Source organism: Tenebrio molitor, chromosome 4 (genome assembly GCF_963966145.1).
Source record: "Tenebrio molitor chromosome 4, icTenMoli1.1, whole genome shotgun sequence".
NCBI classification, from domain to species: domain Eukaryota; kingdom Metazoa; phylum Arthropoda; class Insecta; order Coleoptera; family Tenebrionidae; genus Tenebrio; species Tenebrio molitor.
Window position 1 is genome coordinate 26,355,671 of NC_091049.1, and position 21,867 is coordinate 26,377,537.

Sequence of the window (21,867 nt, forward strand, 5' to 3'; positions counted from 1 at the left end):
GCAACGAAGTCAAATACGCGCTCATCGATCATCGCTCTGATCGGTGGGAAACCAAACTTGAATATCTCACGACGGAGGACAACTCGATCTGGAGAATGGCGAAAGCGCTCCGTTCAAACCACAAGCCACTTCCCCCCGTTCAGGGTGCAAACGGACTCGTCTTCTCGGACGTGGACAAAGCGGAGGCGTTCGCTGACAGCTTGGAACTGCAATGCAGACCAAACGTCGTCGACGCCGACCCGGTCCACATCGAGGAGATCGAGAACCAAGTTCGTCTCATTCTTTCGAGACATGACGACAATCCCATCACTCCAGCTTCGCCTTCGGAGATCCGAAAAATAATCGGGTCCCTGAAGAAGAAGAAAGCGCCCGGCCCCGACAACATCTCGAACACAGCGTTGAAATTGTTGCCGCCCAAAGTTGTCGTCGCTTTGGCTGCAATTTTCAATGCCAGCCTCCGTCTCTGCCACTTTCCGTCCCGATGGAAAAACGCGACAGTCATTTTCATCCCAAAGCCCGGGAAGAACTCCAAACTTCCCCAAAGTTACCGCCCCATCAGTCTTCTTTCAAGCATCGGAAAGGTTCTCGAAAAAGTCATTTTGACCCGGCTGGTCAAAGTGACAGACGAGAACTCCACAATTCCTGACGAACAGTTTGGGTTTCGTCCCAAACACTCCACCGTGGATCAATTGATCAACGTCACCGAATTCATTGCGAAAGGATTCGGTCAAAATCAATCAACCGGCGCGATTTTCCTCGATGTGGCCAAAGCCTTCGACACTGTCTGGCACGATGGACTTGTTTACAAGCTCCACGCCGCCGGCGTGCCCCTGGCGATGGTCAGGTTATCGAATTCGTTCCTCAATCGCCGCGTTTTTCATGCAAAAATCGGACAGGTCCTCTCAACCCAACGCGAGATCCAGGCAGGCGTCCCACAGGACTCTGTACGCAATCTTCACTGCCGACATTCCAAAACCCGACAACACAAAGATCGCACTGTATGCAGACGACACTGCAATTCTAGTGCGGTCTTGGTCACCCGAAATCATTTCGCGAGATCTTCAAGGCGCTGTGGAAAATCTGGAATCATGGTTTCGCACTTGGCGAATCGACGTGAATCCGGAAAAAAGCAGCGCCATTCTTTTTACCAAGCGTCATTTCCGACCGGTCGGCGAAGTCGCTATGTTCAACCGCGTCATCCCCTGGACAACCGTCGTCAAATACCTCGGTGTTAAGTTCGACAATCATCTCACTTTCATTCCCCAAGTCGAGCACGCGAAAACTCGCGCTCTCATCGTTCGTGGACAACTTAATTCGCTGGTTTGTAGGCGAAGCAAGTTGTCCATCAAGAACAAAATCACAATCTACCGACAGATTGTCAGACCCGCCATGACGTACGGCTTCGTGGTGTGGGGAAACGTGTCTAACCAACACCACCGAGAAATAAGGCCAGATGGCGAAAAAGAAGGCAGTCTGTGACGTCAGCACAAGTAGTCATAACAGCGTGCGCAGAACATTGAGTAAAGCTGGCAAAGCAAATGAGCAAAACGGTGATCTCGTGGTGATTTTAAACCCAAGCGGTGATTTAATAAAGTTCATCTTCACTTATATGTGATTTATATCTTCATATATCATGCCGTTTCGGTGTTGTGCGCCCAACTGTAGGGGAAATTACCCTGGCGGCCCTAAAGTTAGCCTCTTTAATTTTCCAAAAGACAAAGACCTGAAGGCCCGATGGGTGCAAGCGATTAAAAGGCAAGGAGAAAATGGTAAAAGTTTTGTCCCAACTGCATCTTCAAAGGTAAGAACAAATTTTTTTGTGTAACATATCGTGAGTTAAATACACACTTACAGGTGTGTGAACTGCATTTTCATGAGCAGGACATTCTTCGGTTCACAACCATGCATGACGAAAAAACAGGAACGATTTTGAAGGCTCCCCTTAAATATCCTCGACCTGCACCTGGTATTTTTTTAGTGTTATATAAGTATTTAGTTTAAATAAAAAAATCTTTAGGTGCTGTGCCTGTTCACGTCCTCAATAGCCCATCATCATCGGCTGTGCAGAACGACCCGCCTCGAAGAGAGGCTCCCAGTACGAAAAGGGCTCGTTTAGATTCTGAAAATCTCAGCAATGCTATTGCTGCAAGCTTGGAAACACATATAAATTATGAGCAAGCGAAATCTTTCCAATGTTTTAATGAATTAAAAATGAAGCTGAAAAATCATGCGGTCAAATTAGGTTGGTCGGTAATTGTAAAAGAGTCATGTACTGTTATACTTTTACTTAAAGATGATCCTAATCCTACAATAGTATGTTGTGTAAAAATAACCAGCGATTTGAATGTTCTTGTTTACCACAATAATGTACAAATTAAGTTTGTTCGTGGAAAAAGCATTCCCAAGAAGGTAAATAATTTAAATGAAATTGATAATTTAATTGAAAGTTGTCATGAACAATTTTTCAACAAAGAATTTAGTCAGAAAAGCTCAGCGCAGGAACTAATTTTAATTATTTTGACGTACTTAGATCTATTGAGAGAACATTTACCACATGATGAAAGCAATATTAACTTTTTTAAGCAGCAAATTTCTTTTCTAAACATATGCAAAAATCAAACGCGTTATTCAGCGGATTTTTTAGTGTTTTGTAGTTTATTTCGCTCAATTTCTCCTCATGCATATAATTTTTTTAGAAATTCTGATTACTTGCGACTTCCTTGTCGTTCTGTTATCAAGTCATATACAAACACTTTGCAAACTAATCCTGTTATTGAACAAAACAATTTGTTGCGATATATCACTTCCAAATTTAATATTTTGAATGCAGAAGATAAAAGTGTAATTTTGCTTATGGATGAAGTTCATCTAAAACCTGACTTAGACTATAAAGGGGGCGAAATTGTTGGAGCTGCTTTTGATGGTACAGAAAATGCTTCAAGCGCATTTGTCTTTATGATTAATAGTCTGAAATCTCTATATAAAGACGTTGTCCACATTTTACCTGTAAGAAAAATTAATGCAAACATTTTACATTCATTTTTGAAAGCAATTATCATAGGTTTAGAAAATATTGGCTTTGAAGTGATGGGAGTAGTAACTGATAATCATTCTATAAACAGGAAATGTATGTCTTTGTTTTCTGATCCTCCTCAACTTATAAATGTATATCCGCATCCAAACGACAGCACTAAACCCATGTTTTTTTGGTTTGATTCAGTTCACATTATTAAGTGCATAAGAAATAATTGGATCAATGAGAAAAATCAAGAAATGATTTGTCCTGATTTTGCAGATCACACTCAACAATTAATTGCATCTTTTAGTGCTCTGAAAGAGATGCATGCACTTGAAAAAAACAGCCTCATAAAATATGGATTTGGTTTAACCCTTAAAGCACTCTATCCAACATCCATCGAGCGACAAAATGTCAAATTAGCGTTGAAAGTTTTTAACTCTAATAATGTGGCGGCATTATCAGAATTAGGGCCAAAAAAAAATTTTACATCTTGGAAGGATACAAGTGCTTTTATAGAAATTATATGTAAATGGTGGGATATTGTAAATGTTAAAACCCCATTTAAAGGCGTAAGGCTCCGGAATCCTTTTCAAGAACCGATTACTGCTGACTCACACAATATTTTAGAATTTTTGAACACTTTTTTAAGTTGGTTGCAGAGTTGGAATAGTTTAATATTGCCTGCTAAAAATCGTGGTAAATTAACGTCAGAAACCTTCTGCGCTCTCAAATTTACCACAGAGGGTTTAATAAAATTTTCTGATTATTGGATTAGAGAAAAGGGAAATGCTTATTTTCTTCCGGGTAAAATTCAGACCGACAATTTGGAAGACCGCTTTGGAAAATACAGGCAGTTGGCAGGAGCTCAATATCATGTGTCTCTGAGGCAAATATTTGAATCAGAAGCAAAACTCCGAATGCAGAGCGTGTTGCCTTTAATTTTAAAGTCTTCGATTTACGGTTCCATAAATTTAGACCCTGGAAAGTTGAAAGAAATAATTGCTGATGTACTAAATATTCCAGACTCTGATGTCCTCGACTACGACATTGATTTTGATTTGCCGCCAAAAATTGTTGAAATAACAGTTGATGATGATGATATTGAATCCATACATATGTGGCCAATAATAACGTTCATAGCTGGTTATTGTTCATTTGCATGCAATAAAAAAATAAAATGTCAGTACTGTGAAACGTTTTTCGTTTCTAAGAAAGATGATCTTGTTTTTGAGGAAAGTAATGAAATACCAACGTCTTTCATTACTGCCAAAAATAGAGGGGGTTTACAATATCCCAGTTACGATGTAGTACGCTGCTTTTCAATAATTTATATTATTGTAACAAAATTAATATCGGGGGAATATGAAAAAGATTTTTTGGCTTTAAACCAGCATAAGAACGTAATAGCAAAGCTGGGTTTACCCATTTTGGAAAATCAGGATATTTTTCTTGGACATCAATGTTCTAAACATAATAAAACTCTAATATTTAAGCATATAGTAAGTTGTAGTGTAAATACTCTTTTAAATAATTATGTTCGAAACAAAAATGATGTTATTGTAAGAAAAAATATGCCTCAATGTAAAAGAGTCAAACCTACTTAATGTATGGACTATCTCAATAAAAATTTGTTGCAAACACCGTTCTTAACACTAGCCTAAAATACAAGTGATGCGTTCTTTTATTCTTGACCATAATTTTGCTTATGGGCCCTTTTTCGGTCAACACCTTAATTGTTATTATGTTTAATCAATATATGAAGTAATAAACTATTTTTCAAGTTTGGCGTTTGTTCGATGATTTGAACTAACCCGCTCAGTCTGCCTTGCCTATATGCGCTAAACGACATCATGACTACTCGTGATGACTCATACTTCACGTCATCAGGCCTTGATTTTCGGTGGTGTTGGTCTAACACGCAACTCCACAAACTGCAAGTCGTGCAGAATAAATTTCTCCGGGCAGCTTTTAATGCGTCCTGGTTCGTCAGGAATTCGCAACTCCATCGGGAGGCAGATCTTCCTCTCATCAAAGATTTCCTGCTAGATGTAGCGGAGAAATTCTTTGAGAACCCTCTTGTACGCGACGCCGTCGATTACGACGAGCACCTGCCACTCCGCCACAAACGGCCGAAGTGTCTGCTCCTCCGACAGGACTGAAGTGCAACCACCACTTCCTGTCCCCCGCGTTGTTTTGTCTGTTGCTTTTGTTTCAGAACTCCGCAGTAACGCGTAGCCTCTTGTAAACAAATTATTAATTGAACTCTCACGAGTATGTTTCAGATCACACACCAGGGCCATCTCCAGCTCCAAGGACCAGGTAAAAGTGTAAGCAAACCGGGTTTATTTTTATAGTCTCGTCTATAATTATTTTCTTGAGCGTTTCCCCCATTCTTCTTCGGCTCCGACGAGGGGTTTTTTCTGCAGTTTTTCCCCTCGTTGTAACGCATAAGCGGGAGCATTCCGACGACGCCTTCTGCAGCCCCCTTTTCTTCTCGCGATTTGTTTTCTCAAACAACCCCCCTACCGTACTCTCGACCTGCTGGGTTCGCAACTGGAGGCCGACCAGCTAGGGGGTACGGTAACTCGATACTTGACAAGTCTGTCACACAGCCCTACCATTTCATGCGTAGGTGCCTGCCAGTCAGATTGGGGAAAGATGAGTCTAGGACTTGAACTCCGTAAAACGTCAGACAAATTATTATATTTATACGGGGTGATCAAATAGGACTGTTTAAGTTGGTAACACTGAATTGTATTTTAAATCGTATAACAGGAGTAACTTTCGGTTGTTGATGGCTTGTCGTTGTTAATGCTATACCTACATCAGATATTTGTCAAATAAACCAACAAAACATACCCGATAGCAGTGTTATAAATAACCAAAATATAAAATTTTCTTAATTGTACTGCCAACTTAAACAGTCCTTTTTGATCACCCGGTACATCCTTGCAGAGAGAAACCAACCAAATCTTAGGAGAGTTGGTTTCTGAAATGCGACAAACGCGGTCCGACCTGAACAGTCGTTTGGACGAGTTAATAAATTTAAAAAAATTAAAATTAGAATTATTACAAGAGGCCATAGAACTGAAAAGAAAAAAATTAGATATAAATTAAAAATATATTGTTGCTGTTTTGTTATTTTAATGGTTAATAAATGAAAATTATTAATTATTTGTTTTTTTTTTGTACAACAACTGCAACTGAATATGCACTTGAAATTGGCCCATTAGACAGATGGTGTTTGTGGCATCAGTTTGTTGCTGCTCTAAAGACTAAAGACTTCGGTTCTCCTCTCTCTAGAGGAAGTGAAAAAAATTGATATTCCGACTTGTAATATTTGCAAACAAAATTTATTTTCCAGTAAAACATCTAGTCACACGTTTATTTGACTCTGCAAATGTTGGTGAATATTTAAAAAAATTAACAATAGATGCTCTAAAAAATAACCCTCTGAATTATTCTTTGAAACTTTTACTAAGGCACATCAGATAGGTATTTAGTGAGCTTATTTCTGATAAATATGAAACTAAATTTCTAAGAAGCGGTAAACAAAGGATCATTTTACGGAAGTTGACTATGTTAAAATTGGAAAAATATGTAGAAGAAATTAATGACAAATGTATTTTATGTAAAAAACATTAAGTTGATATTGACATTGAAATAGTCATATCCTTGCCAATATATTTCTTAATAATTATTCACAATTAATCAACGACCAAATTAGCACCCAAAATAAAGAGCCACCAAAAAGAAAATTACTTAATTAAATTTAATAGTTAAACTTATAAAACACACAGAGATAGGGCTATTGGCGAGACCCCACAAGAGCCAACGCATGTATGGGGTGATGTGGAAAACCCTCTTTATTGTTTTTTATCATAATCATTTTGTTCGATACCTCCCTAGGAAGTGGGTCTGTATCCATGGTTGCCAGTGGGTAAAGGTTTCACTTTCGCTCACGCATAATTGAAATTCTATTTTATGAAAAAGAATTTCTATATTGAAAATAATTACATACCGATAATAACCATAACAATTCATCATTTTACATAATTCATCACGACAGCCACCGAAAATACCCATCATCAGTACAACTTTCTGAAGGATCCACCCTTGGTCCGCCGCTTCCAGTAAAAACTTGCAAACATGGTTTCTTGAAAAAGTTCTGAATATTGTTAACGAATTGAAATTTGTGTTAGATAATCTTAAAGATAATTCTACTACTTTACCAGCCCAAATAACGGGCCTTCAAATAAATTTATATTTAGAGCAACCTATGGAAATTCAGTTGTTTGCAACATTTTTCCAGCGTGGGAAATGACACAAAAAACATCTGACATTTAACGAAATAAAATTAGGTTAGAAAATATTTTTAATTTTTGTAGTGCATTCTCCCTATTTCACCCTCTACGGAATATGACAATATGAAATTGAAAAAAAGCTTACTATGCAACCTGTGTAACTCCTGAGAATAATTGGTTACCTACAAAAATTATCTTTACGCTGTCAACAGAATTAGAATGTCGCCTACGCCTACTCTAAATATATATTTATTTGAAGGCCCGATAGTAATACATAAAATGTTGAAATTGCAAAAAGATTTGTGAACCTTGAATTTAACGAAACTATGGCAAAAACTGCCTTTCTGGATCCTAGATTTATAGAGAGAGCATTTAGTTTTGAAAGCGCTTTACAAAAAAAAAAAAAAAACAAAATTTGAGGACGAAATGATATATTTAATAAATAAAGAACGGCAACACAATGAACCTTCCGCGTCCACTTCAGGTTTTTCAAGTTCAAAAGGTGATAACGTTGATGCACCTGACGGATGCGGACTAAGATTTAGTTTGGCAACAATTTGACCTTACGAGTGGACAAACAAACCACTTTCTCGGTCGTAATTCGAAACGTACCCCAAGATATCTCCCCAGAGGAGATAGCCACCCTCTGCCCCTCGCTCTCGATAACCAAGATCTGGAGAATCATCTCCAGGAAAACGAACCAACCCACGTAATTTATTAGGGTATTGACCACGGACAAAGGATAGATTTTAAAAATAGTGAGGTCTTCTCAGATTTGAATAGACATTTTAACAAGATTGGCTAATAATGCATCCAGTTTATTTTAGCTAGTTCACTTTACAGCCGCTCATCAGCGGAGATAATAACTTTACGGACGCCTTCAGCGGAGATAATAACTTCACGGACGCTCCTCAGCGGAGATAATAATTTCACGGACGCTGGTCAGCTCGTTAAATGGCATAACAATGAAGTGACACTTTAGCAGCAATGCAATGTCATATTTTACGGACGTTTGAAGAAAAAAATGTTTACGCAAACGGAAAATTATTTATCAAGCTGATAGCGATTACGGTACACCAACAGTTGAAGATTTAAGTGCAGATGAATTTGAAATTAAAAATGAGTTTTTGATTAATATTGAAAATGCCAATTGCGAAGAAATTGAACAAAATACTCGGGGACAATGTTTAAATCCAAAATGGCTTCAAGAATGGGTGTATCGATTAACCTTTAGCAATTTTGGAAAAACTTGCAAGCTTTGACCAACTACTTGGACTGCATCGACGGTGAAAAATGTAAGCGCAACATGGCATTGTTCATGAAACAACGGCTCTACAGTTTACATGTTGAAGAATGTGGGATTGATTGACCCATAACATAAATTTTTGGCTGCCTTTCTCCAGATGGTCTTATCGACCAAGAAATAACATGTCCATACGCTGCCCGAAATATGGAAGTAGAAGATGCAGTAAAAAAGAAAATAATTGATTACTGTTACATTGAAAATAATAAAGTAAAGCTCAAAGATAATCATAACTATATGTAACAAATTCAAGGTCTATTATTACATGTGATACATCGTTGAATTCAGAAAAAAAAACTCTTTTAAAAAATCATAAAATTAAACCCTGTTGCCATTTAAAAAAATTCTAGTTAGCTTTGTATCTCGAAAACAAATGATGGTCTAAAACTGAAAACATTGCTGAAAACAAACAAGTTCAATTATGTCCCGATTAAACATTAACAAATGTCATTCGTGTCAAACGGCGGGAAATAATTTATTAAATAAAGAATTACATGGAAAACATTTAATAGAAGATGTGGAAAAGAACTTCCAATAAAGAGCAATGCAAATAACAATCAGCACAGGATAACAGTGAATGCACTCATTTTGTGGAATCAGTGGAATTTGGTTAAGTTCAATAAAATAAAATTAGAGAGAATCCAAAAACATTTTGGTAATCAACAAGAGTTTAATAAATGGAACCAGGAAACTTACAATGTCTTACAATTTTACGCGTTTTTGTTTAGTTTTATATTCATATTCATCACACTTAAACCATTCTATTTCATCAACGGGCGTATGTCCAAAGTTTTTTTTTTAATCTCCTGCCGTCTATTGTGGCATAAAATGAATGGAAATCGAAATATTAGGTAAGGCTATGTTTTAGTAATTATATTAATTCTGCATTGATATTTTGAAAAATTGTTACATGTGATAGAGGAACTTGTTAAAGAGAAGCTGTGGAAAAGAACTTCAAATAAAAACCACTGCAAATGCAAATAATTATCAGCACAGAATAACAGTAAAAGCACACATTCAGGTAAGAGAAATGAACAATTTTGTGGAATCAGTGGAATTTAGAAAGTTCAATACAATAAAATTAGAGAGAATCCAGAAAAAAATTCAACATAAATGCTATTATATTATGTTATTGTGATTATTATAATGTGAAAATGAAATCTGAGTTAAGATAGGTTTTTTAAAATTATTATATTGACCATCCCCGATTGGAGACGCCACTGGCCAACTCCTGTCCATCAGATCTCATCCGGTACTACCAACATAAAAATAAATTATAATGACGCCAAATTCAAAACATCCTCAATCCTGGGACGACGACAGGAATAAGTGCCTAAAGGCACCAGTAGCAAAAGGACAACGCCTTATTATCCTACATGCTGGAGATGACCCAGGTTTTGTGAATGGTGCTATGGTTTTAGAGTTATCGTAAAGTGTAAAGGGATGGTCACGTAAAACGAATTTTGCAGTCGCTGGAAAAGAGGGGAAATTTGTCAGAGAGTTGTTTACATGTTGAAGTACTTTTTTACGCTTACCAAGTTCACCCAAGGCTTTAAATCTGTCTTTCTCGAGACAACTGAAGATAACTTTACGGTGTTTTCGTAAGTACAAAAAAAATTAAAGGGAAAATTAATTTCATAACCTCACTTTCAATAACAATTGACTTGCAAATGAAATGAAAACTTAACTAATACTACCGGACTTTTGCAGTTTAACAGGTTTTTTTTTAGCAGTTGATTGGAATTGCTTCACATTAAACTTTTGACCAGCGTGGGAAAGTTTTACACAGTCAAGCTCGCAAAATTATCGCATTTATGTAATACGAATCAGATTGAGTTAGAGACCATCAGCAGTTGACTATTCCAATCGTCAATTACAAACAACGAGTTATAGCGTCCACTGGGATATCCACTCCAAGAAAGAAGCGACCACATAAGAAACAACACGAATTAGTGTAAGTTGAAAGAAGTACCTGAAGCAGGTTTTGAAATATAGAGACGAAGACCAATTTTCTATACAAATGAGAGCTATGTCCACACTACACATTTACAAAATCACTCTTGGACTGATGGAAGTGGCAAACGTGTAAAGAAATCAGTTGCCAAGGGTCGTAGGTTAATAATGGTTCATGCTGGAAATGAAGAGGGTTTTGATCATGGTGGCCTCCTTTTACTTCCATCTTGGTGTCGAATCAGGAGATTACCATGATGACATGAACTGGAATAATTTTGAAAAGTGGGCAAAAATTCTGTTCTGTAATTCAGGTTAAAATTTTGAAAGAAAAGTTTTAGAGCCACTGATAAATTGGCGAAACCTTGATATAAAACTTAAAGTTAACAGCCTGGTGGCCACATGGAGTTTTAAACACTTCAATTACACCCTGTATTAGTATAATGCAAGAATAAATTTTTCCCCAACCTGTTAAAAATGTAGACTGTGAGCACCTTGACTCGAAAAATAAGCAACATCCAGAATTCAAGCAAAAGCTATTTTTCGCCATAACAGCAGACCCAGCGCTTTTGAATTTTTATGGAAAGGAAAAATATATTAACGACTGTAGAAAATTATTAAAGGGTCTCTTCTCATACGGAAAGGATACAAGGGCGGAAAATAGGGCTAATGAGTTGTACAAGGATTTAAGGGTCCACCACAATAAATTTATTTAAGACATCGAGCAACTCATTGGCCAGGATGCTTTAAAGGTTCACAGCTATATTCTGGACAGCGCCAAGCTTCCGGCAAAATTCTCCTTTACATCGAGGAGAATCTCATGATGGAGTTTCAAAACGGGCCATCCAGAATTAAAGCAAAAGCTATTTTTCGCCATAACAGCAGACCCCCCAGCGCTTTTGAATTTTTATGGAAAGGAAAAATATATCAAAATTGACGACCGTAGAAAATTATTAAAGGGTCTCTTCTCATACGGAACGAAAGACTTTAATTTTGATGCAAAGCGCTCAGGGAAACGTTTGCGTGCACTCTGGGGTCCCCCTTGCTGATAAAGTAATTGTTATACTTACCTCTCTGAATCGTAGAACCCCAAGGATTAAGTATTTAAACAAAATCAAATATTTTCGTAGCCAAGAGCGGCCAATTTTGTGTTCCTTGATACATATCTTCATATTTCTTTCAAAAACTGGACGCGTGACTCAACAAAAGGTTTATTGAGAAATATTTCAAAGGGACCTAGATTAACTATTGTGCATGCAAGGGGTGACATGACATCAATAACCTAATTATGGTAGGGTAAACCCGATAGTTATTGGAATCTAAAGAAAATACTATCTTTGATAATATGTATTATGATCCCACCATAATCAAACCTTACACAAATATATACCGTTTCGCGACTTCCGCCCTACCATCTGGATTTGAATCTCATTGAACTTGTTTGGGCCACCGAAAAAAACAACGTGTACCATTCTAGTATGTTAGAGGCCTCTGGTCACAAGAAGGCCATTGGGTTAGTGACAACAACTATGAACTGCCCAGTTCTTCAACAGGTCTCACTGAAGTTGAGGAAAAGTAATTGAGCAGTATTCTGTTCCGTGGATACTAAGACCTCTAAACGGACGTTGCAAGTGGACAGTCAAGCTGAGTCCACCGTCAAGACCCAACAACACGCAGGTGTCAAAGTGACTACAAAAGGCAGTCTAAGCGCATTATACAAATGCAGTACATTTTTCTAAGAAATGTTGCAATTATCTTGGGTAGGCAAAGGCAATGCAACACAACATTTTTGAAATTGATGACACTTGGGATTGGTTCTGTATACACACTGTACAATCATGTGCAGGGCGTTTGCCCTTACCAATCTCGCTGCGCCATGCCACGAGGGTGAATTGGAAAGTTTCCGGAATCACTCCAAACCTTTCTTAAATTGTTTTTATGTTGTTGTAAAGGCAAAAACTATGTTTATTTACTGCAAATGTCAAAAGAATCCCTAACTTTCTTTTCTTGATGCTGTTGTAGCGAATCACACCGCTATCCCGTAAAAAAATAGACCTTTGAAAAAGTCCGAATGTTTGCAAAGAACCATTTCGAGGACTAGCTATTGCGCGGAATCCTGCCGACCTAAACGCTTGACGGCAAACGTGGTGCTGAAGAGGTTGAAGGTCGTTCAGACATCAGATGGAGTTATTGATCCAATATCTTTGGTTTCATCGTCATTAGTCAACAAAGCAATTGACATTCCAGTAGGAATGTTAACATCCAACACGGATCCAGCAGCATGACTTGCAATAATTGCACTATAAATTATAATTTTCACAAATAAGTCTTGTTTGTTGTAAAATAAATAAAAAACTAATTAAATGAGATCGTTGAATTCTAACCTCAAAACTTTTATTTTGATTTTCAACACAAGATGTTAAAATATTGGTTTCATTCGTTCTATTATTATCTACTACACAAATTACAGAGCTGCAGAACATTGTACCAGAAGACATAGAACAATGGATTAAAAGCGATAGTACAGAAGATGAGCAACTTTCAAATGAAGAAATACTTCAACTACTCGAAGAAACAAGTTGTAACCAACAACCCATTGATGAACTAGACCATGATAGTGCTGACAAAGAAGTTAAAATTTCCTATAGGGATGCGTTGTAGATGCTTTAACAAAAGCTTTACTGTATGTAGAGCAACAGCCAAATGTAACGGCAAATGACATTCTGCTGATAAAAAGGTGGAAATATATTGCAACTAACAATTTATGGAAAAGTAAAACAAAACAATTAACAATCCAGTTGGATAGTTCGATCCAGTATCGTATCGTATCGCTTCATTTTCGTATCGAGAAGTACCGTGTCGTACGCTACCGAGGAGTACCGGAAGGACTTCCAGTTTATCGCCAAGAACCCCCTCTTACGCTGAAAGGGCAATTTTAATGAAACACATAAATAAGGCAAATATTACTTTTGTTGCAAATAAACATGGGGTTGTCATAAACTGGACAGTATTTAATTCATAATATTACAAACAGTCAGTAATATATTGTAAAAGACTCAGTAAATTTATAAAATTTAATAAGTAAAAATGGAATTTTGTAGCAGTAGAAGAACTATTTGGCCAGTATTTCTATGTTCACTATTGTGACTATAATGGGCAGTAAAAATTAATAAAATGCATTAGTCGGTAATAAATTTGAAAATGTGCAATACATAAATAGTATTATTTGCAGTGCCGCGCCGACCAAGGCGAGCGCCTGTGTCCGAAATCAACGAAGCGCTTTTTTGATAAATGAGTGAACCACTTCGCTGCCCTTTGGAGAAATTTACAAAAAAGGAAACTCGTCTTACATAATTAGTAGTTTATTTAATGAGTTCGTGTGTAAATTGGGCTTTGTTTGGGTTTCACGCGAGTGAAACGAGCGTTTAAAACGCCCACGAGTGCCAAAAAAGTCCAATTTACATACGAACGAGGTAAATACAACGTTTTTTCTTCGACGAGCCCATTAAAAGCTCCAAATCGCTTAAAATCTTTAAAATTAGCTTGACGTTTCGTTTTGACAAGTTGTGACATTTATGAAAATCCATTCACACGGGAAGAAATTCTCAAATTCTGACAGTGTCGAACAAAAATAATTATTAATTAGGTACTATCGGTGAATATTAAAAGCTGGGACATCCAAAATTTGCCCATTGTGTATCAGCCTTTCGAATTCTCACTCAAAATAAAAATTGTCAGTTTTTAAAATTAACTCTCTGAACGTAAAAGATGCTAGATCAATTGTGTGCTGTATAAAATCTTTGTAAATTAGACAACATCAAAGAACTGAACTTTACCTTGATGTTTCTGACAATATGTTATTAGTACTGAGATATCCGCTTTTGAATTCGAATAACCGCCAATAAAAGCTATGGTAGTACCGATGTCGGTACCATCAGCGACCACTTGGGGCGGGGGTGAAAGTCGACAGGGGATGAACGGCCATGTTTTTTTTTTGGAGACACTTTGGTCTTGACTGCAGGGTAGTGCAGAAGTACGGTGTATTTTTCTGTGTTCAAATTGGGCGTTGTTGGTGCATCTGCAGGTAGTTTGGTCCGTCAAGGGTGGGCACTACCCTCCAGGTAGCTTACCTCGCTAGATAAACATTCAAAGACAAAGACTTCTGTATTAACCACCGGACAGTTCGGTCCACTTTCATTGTTGTTGGAATATATATTGTTAAAATTAAAACATTGAGTTTTAATCATCAGGTCGTTCGAACAATTTACACAAAATAACAAATACCAGCACCTCATTACAGTCCTAGTCACGAACAGGCGTTTTTAGTTATTGAACTGTGCTAAATGTTGCTGTCCAGCTTCTGTTTTTGAACTAGGTATGTTCAATTTCATGTGGGCAGTGTCAAGTACAAATGTACTTTATAAAAACACCACAAACTTCTGATGGGTGGAAACGCAAGGAGTGCAACAGCATCAGGAAGAATTTTTTTTTTCACTGGCAGTCATTTGACACTGCAACAAATTTAATTAATAATTACTAATGTACCGGTGGTCTCGAGATTACACTCACAAGGACTTTGCACATGAGAGCAGAATAGACGACACCGCCAGCCACACCACTGTAGATAGGTGCTCTTTTTTCCGTGAGGGTTGCGAGGGACTATCCAGTAGTAATCCGTCATACTTCGATGAATTATAGGATATCCCGGGTGACAAACAGAAGTACAGCCCCGTGATACTCGTAGTAATTGATTATGTGAAGAAGATGCGGAAAAAGTAGAGCTACCATCAGAAAATACCCCAGAAATGTTTTTGGAGGGCAACAGCAAGGGCAGTATTTTGACTATAATTGGTTTGAGAGGGAATGAATTAACACCTCGGAAATCAGCGATGTATAAAGCAGATCGCAATAACAAGTCAAAACTTAGAAAAGGAGGGGTTTTAGCAGGAAATTTGAATTTTTGATGAAAATTTAAACTTTGTTACTAAATTATCAATTCTCAACTTCCGCACGAAGGTAGACTGGACAGGATAAAGTCTTTGCTTTATCTTTGTACAAAAGAAGTCCACGATTGTATACATATTTGCAAGTTTATTTTCAATTACCTTCATCCAGATGTCTCAAAGCAATTTTGGCTAAAAATTTCGTTTCGTCAATAGCGTAGTTTTGGAACACCTGAAAAAGTCAAGTCAGTAAAATGAATCATGCCGACCGTAATTGTACTTTATCATTTGATAAAATTTCACTTTGTCAAGGTTTTCATTATGAGTGGGTTTGAAGATGTTTGTCATTTAGGACGAACACACAAGGCAACAAGGTACTTGTTTTTATGGTTCCTGGAGTCAGGAAGGAATGGGAACAAGTAATTGCCTATTATTTCACTTCGAAAAAAGGAAATAATTTCACAACTTCAAGATATCGGATTAAACGTCTTGGCCTTTGCTTGTGATCAAGGGCCAACTAATTGCGCAGCTTTGAGAGAACTTTGTGATCAGCGTCATCCCCGCCAAACTTCCTATATTTTTTTCCTTTGTAAGGATAAACAAATTGTGGCTATTTTCCATGTTCCACATCTTTTAAAGAATACGCGTAATGCATTATTGAAATACAAAATTCAATTTGTTCCTCATAAACGGGCCAAATTCCACCACATTGAGCCTGTCTTTGATTTTGACCAGCAAAAACATTCAAATCTTTACCGAAATGAAAAAACCTCATTTCAATCTGAAAAACGAACCCTATATGAAAATGAAGGTTGCTACAGGTCAACTGAGCATCTCCATGGCTAGTGCTATGGAAACGTTGACCAAGAGAAAATTAGCTGAGAAAGCTAAATATGACAAAGAGTTGATGCATATCATGGAAATGAAAAGACGGGAGAAAGTTACACTATTGAAAAGGGACAACGCAATTAAGCAAATTAACGGTTGAAGAGAAATAAGTCAGAAATTAGATATCAGTTTAGAATAGGTCGCTTAGTTTGTATCTTCCTTTTCAAATTTGTGTAGTGCTTTAATTTTAAGTTAAAATAGGATAGCATAGTGTGTTTGTTTTGTATAATTTTTTATTATTGTTGTTTTCTTTTTGTAAATACATCCAAATATTCTAAACTTACTTGGTTTGAAGATGTTTGTCATTTAGGACGAACAAACAAGGCAACCATGTACTTGTTTTTATGGTTCCTGGAGTCAGGAAGCAGTGAGAACAAGTAATTGCCTATTATTTCACTTCGAAAAAAGGAAATAATTTCACAACTTCAAGATATCGGATTAAACGTCTTGGCCTTTGTTTGTGATCAAGGGCCAACTAATTGCGCAGCTTTGAGAGAACTTTGTGATCAGCGTCATCCCCGCCAAAGTTCATATATTTTTTTTCTTTTGTAGGATAAACCAATTGTGACAATTTTCCATATATTTTAAAGAATACGCGCAATACAATATTGAAAAACATTCAAATCTTTGCCGAAATGAAAAAAAAACCTCATTTCAATCTGAAAAACGATTCCTATATGAAAATGAGTGTTGCTGCAGATCAACTGAGCATCTCCACGGCTAGTCCTATTGAAACGTTGACCACCTTGGGTGTACTGCCTGCCGAGGCCATTTTCACGGCGGAATTTGTTCAGAAAGTTTACAATTTTCTTGATTCCTTGAAGAGTGCAAATAGCAAGCCGGTTGATCATAAACGCTTTAGATGTGCTTTGTCGCGAAATTCACCTCATTTGGACTCTTGGACAAAATTATTGAGGGTTTTGAACAACTGGAAATTAATTGATTTGGAGACCGATGCCGATCTTTCGAATCGGTACTCATTTGTTCAAGGTTGGCAGACAACGATCAATTATTTTTCTGTGGGACCCACTCAAAGATGTGAATCTACGTTCATTCAATCAAGATCCATTGGAGAACTTATTTTCCAGCATCCGTCAACAACACCAACCCCACTTGTCACTAGTTTATAGCAGCGTTAAAAACTGTTGTTAACAGCTTGGTTTCACCAACAGGTGTCGACAGAAACTGCGAAGAGGACAATCACACGCCGTTGGATGATTTGGTCACTTTGTTGAAATTTTCAGAGGATACTTCGACGGAGACGCAGGAGGAATTATCGCAGATGAAAATTTGAAGATCTTCCTGTTGAATGTGCAGGCTGGGTGTTGAAGAATATTGACACTCCTGATTGTGATAATTGCAGGAACATTTTATTTTCCAAAGATGCAACTCCACGTCATCTTCTGACAACTTTTAAAGAAGTGGACAACTCTCAAAGGCTGACATATGCTAGTAACCATTAATAGGGTTTGTTTAAAATATACATCACTGTTTATATGAATTTCTTGATAAGTGCGGTTTTCAGAGAAATCTGGAATCTTTTGAAAAAGTTCTTTTAAACAAAAGTTAGATTTTGGGCGAGTACATTGCACGGAACACAATTGTTTTAATTTAATTTTAGATAAGTGTACCACTTTTCTAATCAACAAATATTGCAGGGATATGGAGTTTTCCGAAGTATCCGAGGGACATAAGAAAAAAATGAAAAGATCCAAATGTAAATAGTGCTGTAAGATAAGGCTGGAATTTTAGCTGAACTTGGGCTTTCCGAGGATCTAACACCTCTGAAAAAGACGATATTGGAACTCCATCGCAAGACTCAGAACAAATAATTGTACAAACTGAGCAAAATGATAAAAAAGGAGAAGGATAAAGTGAAAGTCTTGCAATAGTTAGTCCAGAAAATGATATTTTGCGAGTGTGAGTGGTATTGCGTAGCCAAGGCGCCTAGTCGCGGCGGACCAACACGAGCACTCGCAAAACATTTTCTGGACGTGTAATCCACGAAATTTTTCACGGAATTAAACATTCCCGGCGGATTTTGAATCATGCAAAACCGTCGATTACGGCCGGCGGCATGAAAAATTTATACAACGCCGGAAAGTTTGAATTTATGGATGACAATTTAAATTTTGTAACCAACGAATTTATAAATTCTCAGTTACGAAATGCCGCCAAAAAACCGACTGACTGTTTATAAAGAAGAGTCCTCGATTGTATATTTTCAGTTATCTTCTTCTCTTACTCTGAAAGCCCTTTTAGCAAAAATTCCATTTGACACTGGCATTAACCCTAGCGTTTTGGAACATTTAAAAAGACAAGTTAAAAAATGAAACATGCATTGCTTTTTGATGAAATGTCACTTATTTCGGGATTTCACTATGAAATCAAATAGGATATAAGTGGTTTTGAAGATATGGGTTCGTCAGGACGCTCTAATAAACCAGTCAACCCTGCACTAGTTTTTATGGCTCGCGGACTCAGAAAGCCATGGAAAGAGCTTATTACTTCAGCGCGAATACTGTGACAGCAAAGAAATAATTTCACAACTTCAAGAAATTGGATTCAATGTATGGTGCACAGTTTGTGATCAACCTACTACCAACTGTTCTGCATTGAATCAACTGTGCTGAAAAAGGTTCTCTGCAGAGTCTGCTTTGTTTCTTTGTTAATAAGCGGCAGATTGTGACAATTTTTGCCTCAAAAATACGCGGAATGCTCTCTGCTAAAGTGCAAACTTCAATTTGCTCCTCACAAATTTGCCAAATTCGAACATATATTGACTGTCTTTAACTTTGAACAACAAAAAATTTTTTATAAACATTGCCAAAATTAAAGGGAGAATTTCAATTTCACAGGTTCCTACATGAAGATGAAGGTAGCTGCTGCTCAACTTAGCAGTTCAGTGGTTAGTGCCATTGAAACATTTGTAACATTAACAAATTTATTACCTGCCGAAGCCATTTTCACAGCGGAATTTGTTCAAAAAATTGATGATTCATTTGACTCCCCAATAGTTGTAAATATTTTTTAATTTTGTAAATAGTGTACATTTTCTTATTGACAATTATAATGTAAATATATACACTTGGCCTCAAACTTTTGTTTTCCAACACAAGAAAGATGCTCAGCTGCAAAACAACACTGGGGATGGGACCAATGATGTTAAGGTATACAAATGCTTTTGTTGAAGGCGCTGTGTTGCCTTTACGGAGACCTGGTGGAAGACCCGATCCGCACCGTAACAGCCGCCTCCTCTGCCTGCGCCCAATGACAATGACGACTCCTCTTTCATTTTTCACGATTTCTGAAAATTTATAATCAATCATGAAAGTAACGGAGGAACAGAAAGAAATTCTAGTCGAGTTTATGCGGACTCACCCAAAATTAATTTCTGGAAAATTCTCCGCAAGCTTCTTCAAAAAAGATATGAAGCTTTATGGAAGCTAATTGAGGAAGGCTTAATAGCACCATCGGGCCACAAAAAGAGTGGAAAGCGTGGAGAAAGGTAATTTGCTAACAGAGAACAATATGAGAAATAGAAGACGGGAGAAAGTTAATAATGCCACTCATCGAACAAAGAAAACAAGTTCCGTTCCGAAATTAAAAAATGGCCGTTGCTAATCAGCTGTTGGCTGTTTAGCGATTGATTTAATCGAAAATTCCAGTGAAAGTGATGGCAGTAAAGAAGAACGACTACCGAGGGTACCGTTCTCCATCTACGAAGTACCTGCAAGACTACTTTTTCAAAGAACATCTGGAAGGGTCTTGATGCACATTAAACACCCATGGATAAGTTATATCCGACCCTCCAGTTATACACCAAATGCGATTAGCGAAGTTACTGCCGGCACTGGTTGCCGAAACTCAATTTTTAATAATAGGTAATCAAAAATTTTTGAAGTTAGAAATGTTTGTAGAAGAAATTGACCAAAAATGCATGTAATGTAACAGAATACCAAAGTCAATATTAACTAAAACAAGTCATATTCTTCCAAATATATTACTTAATATGGGTAGCACTTGTGATTGGTTTTGTCTGCACACTGCACAATCATGTGATGGACGTTTGCCCTTACCAACCAGATCACACCATGCAGATTCCGAAATCGTTGGTAGAATTTTTTTTGTAAAATCGATACAAATGTTCCACTGCTGCGAGTTTTTGAAAAGTACACGTTAGCATTTGAGATCTTTGAAACAATTAGTTTGTTGAAATAAAAAATATTTCTGATGAATACATAAAACATTGTCCATTGTCCACCCAAGTGCCCTCGATATCGATCTCGTGAGGTATCACACCTTTCGGTTGCCATTACACGTGTGAGACCTCTCACACATCGCCCCCAATCCCCGTATAATGCTCTGGACGGCAATACCGGTTTTTTTTTTTTTTTTTTTTTTGTTCTGTACCTCTCTCTCTGCACCTCAGGGGGATTAGCATACCCACCCACTTGTATATAAGGGTGGGCTTCCCCCGAGTGTAAAACGGCCTACACACGATACGATCTGTCGTACTACAGATCGTTCAACTGTGTTTGAAGCTACGGTTGGAACGATGGTTGTATTGTGTGTAGGCCTGTCGTACAACCTGTAGTAGAGTTAAGCGGGCCTGAGATATGTCATTTGGTGGGGGAAATCTGCGCGGACAAATCACCTAAATTACTCAAAAAACAGCTAAATGGATACTTTTACTCGTTCACCGGTCACTGAAAAAATCAGCTAATTTTTAATCTGTTGAACACCCCTATTTTACGAAAGATGGACTCGTCCGACTGTTTTCCGTCTTCGTGCACCCCCACCAAATGACATATCTCAGGCCGGCTTAACTCTACGGCGGGGTTGGATTGGATGGTAGTTTGGCTTGCAATAAAATCTGTCGTAAAGTGCGTCTATCGATATTTTGAAACGACTTTTTAAACACTAGTTAACATTTTGGGTCGTTTATGATGGTCTCATTACTAGGGGATTATTTACCTACCCCGTAACAAAAACTCTCGATGTTACCTGCGGATTATTGAGGATCGGTTACTCACTACTTTTACGACAATCTTTGTTAGCTGGCAATAAAGCACTGAACGAAGCAAAAGGTCGTTTTAAAATATCGATAGACGCACTTTACTACAGGTTGGACGACTGACAAGTTGGAACGTGTGTAGGCGAGTTTCAAACGCGTCGTACGATATTCAAGACGATAATACAAAAAAATCAGTGAATTAATCGGTAAAACTCGCCTGTAATGGATTGCAAGAGGTTTTTAGAAGAATTTATTGAAATCTATGGCGAGCAGCTGTCTTTGTAATAAGTCAAATCCAAAGATTATGCAAACAAACACAAAACCTGCAGATTGTATTATGAAGTTAATTTAAATAATTAATAATCAAAATGGGACTTCACGGTTTCTAAAGAAAGCGGACGATATGTATATTACTAATATAATGTTCCCCCTCGCCCCCTCAA

General features: G+C 37.4%; 2 long non-coding RNA genes across 2 annotated transcripts in view; one reads left to right on the forward strand and one right to left on the reverse strand.

Annotated features, from left to right (window-relative positions):
- The window catches only part of LOC138127501 (uncharacterized), a 75,920-nt gene that overhangs the window by 12,815 nt on the left and 41,238 nt on the right, over positions 1-21,867 (reverse strand). The gene's annotated exons all lie outside the window — the stretch shown is intronic.
- LOC138127498 (uncharacterized) lies at positions 1,420-4,802 on the forward strand. The gene is made up of 3 exons (XR_011158244.1): positions 1,420-1,801; positions 1,855-1,966; positions 2,018-4,802. It is a non-coding gene; the product is annotated as an uncharacterized lncRNA (long non-coding RNA).